This window comes from Macrobrachium rosenbergii, chromosome 43, assembly GCF_040412425.1.
Source record: "Macrobrachium rosenbergii isolate ZJJX-2024 chromosome 43, ASM4041242v1, whole genome shotgun sequence".
NCBI classification, from domain to species: Eukaryota; Metazoa; Arthropoda; class Malacostraca; order Decapoda; family Palaemonidae; genus Macrobrachium; species Macrobrachium rosenbergii.
Genome location: NC_089783.1, coordinates 3858938 through 3865431, shown reverse-complemented (window position 1 = coordinate 3865431; position 6494 = coordinate 3858938). Strand labels below are relative to the sequence as shown.

Genomic DNA, 6494 nt, shown 5'->3' with positions numbered 1-6494 from the left:
TTAATAAGCACAATTATAAATTCTTGTTTTGAATTAGTTAAAGTTTGCTGTAAATTAGAAAGAGATTTAGTTTTCACTTCAGGTAAAAATTCAGGAAGCTCAAATAGTATAACGGATATTAGTCTTAAACTGGTACAGGGTGGGGCAAATCAAATGCCCGAGTTATGATAGGCTATTAGGAAAAGTAAAACAATACTTACAGAATTATTTGTTGTTTTATTTGAATCAGTATACAGTGCCGTTTGTGTGATCACTTTTTGAAGATGGCACCAGGGAGATGGTGGCCATCTGTAGCGATGAACTGTTGAAGGTGATGTCTGAAGTTTTCGGCTGCTCTTCGGCACATCTCAAGGGGTATTGCAGCAATTTCCTCCCGAATTCGCATCTACAATTCTTCCAAATTGTGTGGCCGACTTCTGAACATTTGCGACTTCTTCCTGTGGGGATATCTGAAGGAGAAAGATGCGAATTCGGGAGGAAATTGCTGCAATACCCCTTGAGATGTGCCGAAGAGCAGCCGACAACTTCAGACATCGCCTTCAACAGTACATCGCTACAGATGGCCACCATCTTCCTGATGCCATCTTCAAAAAGTGATCACACAAACGGCGTTGTATACTGATTCAAATAAAACAACAAATAATTCTGTAGGTATTGTTTTGCTTTACCTAATAGCCTATCAAAACTCGGGCATTTGATTTGCCCCACCCTGTATTTAAAATTTCACTACTTCACTCTAACATTCAAAATTTATAAGACTTACTTTGCCCCATGTGGCTTAACTTCCAAGGGAGCTTGTTGAGACAAAAGAAAAGACGTGAGGAATGCTATATCAAGCACAAGGAATGCAATACAAACTCCTTTTGTTTACCTGCATTAAGGTTTGTGAGTGTATATGATGAGGCTGCGTCCCAGGAGCGCTCTAGAGAAAAGAAGTCTGTGAAATAAGCCATGTTCTATCTTTCATTTTCCATTTGGCTTTGCCCAAAGAACACTTTGAAGAAGAGTAACTGCATTGTGGCTATCAGGTCTTCTTCCCTTACCAACACTGGGTATGAAATTTACTTCATATTTCAATGTATATATTCATGACCCGAAATCTGCTATAAATTGGATATTTGTTATTTATAAAAAAATCTATCATAACTTTTTTTAAAATTCATATACTTTCCGTGCACTTTGAAGTGATAATAATTGAATATCTGAGAAAAAGAGATTATCATTGTAAGTTCGAAAACATTATGTCTCATACGTAAGATAACTGTCACACCAAAAGCGTATCATTCCTATTATTCTTGTCAGAATTCAAAATTTTTTCACAATTAAGTTGTTATTACCGAAGAAATAAAACCAAGAATTTATTGCTCTTCCTGTAAACGAATAGTCACTCCTATGCTATAAGAGAAAATATATCTTCGTGACCTAATTATGAAGAAATTGAGAATTCTGACAGAAATAACAGGAATGATACGCTTTTGGTGTGGCAGTTACTTCCCTTGTAAGAACATACGACAAACCGTGGTGTTATTCAATTTATTCTTAGCTGAACAACTATTGTCACTTCAAAGTGCAAAGAAAACTGAATTTAAGAAATGTTATGATTGATTTGTTTGTGGCAGTACAGGAATATTAATTAAAATCAAAATAAGTTATTTTGGATCTACAAATTACGTGTTAATGGTAATAATTCATCTGCCCATTACAAGCAATTCTTCATGTGATTTCGTGTTTTAGCAGGTGAACACTTTTTCCTAAAGAACACATTTTACTTGCAAGTTATTTCAAGAGGCAGGCTGAAAAATTTCATGTAACTTCATTGTCTTGAAGGAAGTCTTCTGTATAAGTCATTAGAAAAATTAAATCAACACTAACTCGTATTCAATATTTTTACATGAATCTCCTTCTTGAATGAGAACTATAAGTAAGAAAGCAAGAGATGAATGGAGATCTGGGAAGATAAAACAACGAAGTTGTGAGTAGCAGAAATGTACAGAGGTTTGATAATGATGAAATGGAAATGGAGGTGGTTTGGAGACGTCATTTTCACAGCTAATGGGAAAATAGTAGTAATATTGGAGAAAATTATATATATATATATATATATATATATATATATATATATATATATATATATATATATATATATATATATATATATATATATATATATATATATATATATATATATATATATATATATGTGTGTGTGTGTGTGTGTGTGTGTGTGTATCACACATTACCACAGGTGAAAAATAAGAGATGGGATGTAGGTCTGACCAGTTTCGACTTTATTTCCAAGCCATTGACAGAAGGAATGATACATAGTATTAGAAGTCTCAAATATATACACTACAGAAACAGTACTGACAAACATACACAACCGTATGAGACTACAGATCAGCCCACAGGCCGGTTTCAAGGTAGGAGTAGCCTTTAAAACTCATTTGGCTAAGAATCACAGTATACTCTCAGGGAACAATACTGATAAACGTATCGAACTTAGGAGGTAACAGATCCACACCTGACAGGTGTCAGGGAGGCGGGTTTGGAAAACTCATCAGCACTGCTGCCCCTATACTGTTTTTACAAATATGGTAATCTTATTTCCTTACATCTCTACTGCCTACCCTAAAATTTAAACAATTTTCAAATTTATTTTGATATTAAAGGATAAAATTTATACATCCCTTCACTGATATTCATATTGTGGCTATAACTTTCTTTTACAAAGCTAGATTCAATGGTATTCCCTTCCAGTGCATTATTTTTAGAATATACAATCCTTTTAGCCCCTTCCCAGTTGATAGCATGATTGTTCTAGCTAACATGTACAAAAATACCAAAAATACAATATATATATATTTTAGGTAGGCCGTAGAGATGTATGAAAATAAGATTATCATATCTGTAAACACAGTACCGGTGTAGCAGTGCTTATGACTTTTCCAAACTCCGCCTCCCTGACACCTGTCAGGTATGGATCTGTTGTCGCCTATGGTCGGTATGTTTATCAGTATTGTCCCCTGAGAGTATATTGTGATTTTTAGCCAAATAAGTTTTGAAGGCCACTCCTACCTTGACACCGCCCTGTGGGTGGATATGTAGTCTCTCATGGTTGTGTATGTTCGTCAGTACTGTTCCTATAGTATATATATTTGTGACTAATACTCTGTATCAGTCCTTCGTCAATGGCTTGGAAATAAAGTCGAAACCGGTCAGGACCTACATCCTGTCTCTTAGTTTTCACCTGTGGTAATGTGTGATAAATGAATCACGTACAAAAGTGATTATAATCATCAATGGATACCACGCACTCTTTCCGATCTTTCTGTGTTCTTTTCCCCATCTTAGAATATGCCGTCAGAGAATTTGCAGACGCCCTCACTCAAGCTCATACCAACAAGGAACACCTGCGGTTTCTACGTGAATGTCGGGATGAACAAGTGATACCAAGATCGATGATAACCAATTCCTTGTTAAAATTAGACGACCAGCCGTTCGGTAAAATACAACGAGCTATATTGGAAAAACATATCAACATCAAGATATCGGAAACCAAAAAGAATTTTGAAGATCTCACGAAAAAAAAGAAGACATTTTGAAGCCCCAATATTACCAGAGTGGAGCGATACCCTACGTGAATATTACTATGTGAAGATGAGGAGTCAAGTGTATCGGAAACTGAAACGTAAACACGACAATAAAATGAAACTGTTGATTGAAAGAAGCCCTTGGACCAACAACGCCAATCACGAATGTGTCGTCAACTTATTAAACAAACATCTACATAGAAATGTAACTAGTGCCTTAGGCTACGGTTTAAACTTTGCTTTATCTCCTGGCGGAAGGAATAGTGTGGAAATTACTAAAGTACTGTGCAACTGGGAAAAATATAGTGATTTAACGAGTGAAGAAGTGAACAGTTGTTTGCGCAGGTCCCCTGCAGTGAATTACTGTGTTGGTTATTTGGTAAGATTAATTTTTCTTCCAAAATTTCTTACTCTTCTCTCTTCTACTATCGTGTAATTGTGATTTGGGTGTGTTTGGGAGTAATTGAGAGTATGCATATAGTATCTATTTTCTCCCTCTCAGTTTCAGTAAGTTTCAATATTCATGTATCATAATAAATGTTATAAAATAAAGTTCCCCGAAAAATTAACTTTGGTATATAAAAAAAAAATAGTTAGTGGTACCTAAACACATAACTCAATACTCCTAAATCTAAAACAGAACACTCGAAGAACATTGTGTACTGAATTCTGTCACCCAGCAACAGCAAAAATAACAATTTAAAGTACTACAGGCTATCCAGTAACAGCGCAGGTTTATTGAAGGGTCATCACTATTGCTGTCTGATGCGCTAGTATAATCCAAGAGCTTATATGCACCAACCATGTCCATGTGAAACGCACAAGTAAGTGGTCGGGTCCTTACCAGCTGTAACATACTAGGCAAGCAGAATGACAATTCTTGAAGACAGCATGGCTGCCTAACACAGAAGACTGCAGAGAGATGTAGGGCAGAGGGTACCTCAATAAGACAATCTAACAGGAGGAGCAGAGACGAGTGATGGGGTGCTATACACAAAGCCACAGACTACAGAGGTGGCGGAAGGGGTGCCTCCCACAATCGAGACGTTTAGTTAAAGGTGCTCACAAGCAGAGGAAAACACCTCGATTGTTCAAGTAACACAAGTTTATACAGAGCTCCTCCACAAGAAAGTGGCTGCTCCCAAAAAAGCAGAGAAGCCGTGTAGAGAGCAGTCTTAGTAGTACAGGAAAGCTTATTACACATCAGTGAGTCAAGTCCTGGCAAACCCCAATACAGCAATGGGAGCCAGGAGAGAAAGGACACAAACAGGCGAAGAGTTGAAAACAGCCATTTACAAAATATGAAAGATAGAAGGAAACAAAACTCATGGGTTTGATACCATGACAAATAGCCCGTGATGAGGAAAAGGAAATAAAGTTAAAATTTCGCATCTAAAACAAAAAACAAAAATTTACTCTGCTTTAAAGGTCACCAAGCAAATTACAGATAATTATTAACAACACACACACACACACACACACACACACACACACACACACACACACACACACATATATATATATATATATATATATATATATATATATATATATATATATATATATATATATATATATATATATATATATATATATATATATATATATATATATATATATATATATATATATATATATATATATATATATATATATATATATATATATATATATATATATATATATATATATATATATATATATATATATTTATATATATATATATATATATATATATATATATATATATATATATATATATATATATATATATATATATATATATATATATATATATATATATATATATATATATATATATATATATATATATATATATATATATATACATATATATGTGTGTGTGTGTGTGTGTGTGTGTGTGTGTGTGTGTGTGTGTGTGTGTGGTGTAATAATTACCTGGATATATCCAACACCACAGGAAAGAAATGAAAAAACGGTGGTAAATCCTGACAGGTGCCAGCTTTATTGCTAAGCCAACTTCAGAGGAATAATATAAGGGAATTGGTATCCATATTATCTATAAATAGCAAGACAGGACATATGAACATAGGGACATCTGACAGGCGCTTGTAGGAAGAGTCCTACCTTCATTAGTGACAAGCCAACTTTCACAAATCCAATTATCTTTAGGGAGCTCTGCTTCCGTTTTCCTGGTCTCTCAACTACCTTCTTTAAAATGTAAACTTCTTGCATATAGCTTTTTAAATTAATGGATCAAGTATAAACATAGTTTGATTGATATTCCTTTAATTCATATAAAAATAAAATATATTGTTCACCTATTCATTTCTTTATCTTTTTTTCTGCATTCCTATTTTTTGATGCTTTTCCAGTCTGACCAATATAAAAGTTATCACAATACCTACATGGAATTCGATATATATATATCCTTTGGTATTGTCAGGTGAGTTCTTTATGAGTTTATGTTTCACTGTAGTATTGTTTTTAAATGTAAATTAATTCAAAATGTCTTAAGTAGTTGGGCAATATCACAGCAATTATTATATCGCAGTACAGGAAGGTTATTTGTGTTTTCATTTTTTTTTTTTTTTTTACCATAAAATGTATTTTTTGTCGCTTTTAATTCATTGTCTAAAAGAGAGTCAGGTTATTTCAATTTCTTGCCGATATTCCTAATCATAACTATTTCATCATCAACGTATTTAGGGCTACAAATATATAACGCTCTCACAAATATTGATATGATGAAAGCTGTTTTCTAAACTTCATTGCTGTAACAAAAATAAAAATGAACATTGACAAGAGTATTGTTGGGTTTTCTGTTATACCCATTGCTGGTCTATATATATTAGGCAATCCAAAAAGGTAGGTAATCATCCTTTTTTTAATTTTATTGGTAGCATCACTTCATTCAAATTA

General features: G+C 33.8%; 1 long non-coding RNA gene across 1 annotated transcript in view; it reads right to left on the bottom strand.

The window, feature by feature from the left end:
* The window catches only part of LOC136828475 (uncharacterized), an 8121-nt gene extending 3126 nt beyond the window's left edge, over nucleotides 1-4995 (bottom strand). The window contains exon 1 of the long non-coding RNA XR_010850052.1: nucleotides 4435-4995. This is a non-coding gene — a long non-coding RNA (uncharacterized lncRNA). The remainder of the gene's footprint in view (nucleotides 1-4434) is intronic.
* Nucleotides 4996-6494: the final 1499 nt, after the last annotated feature.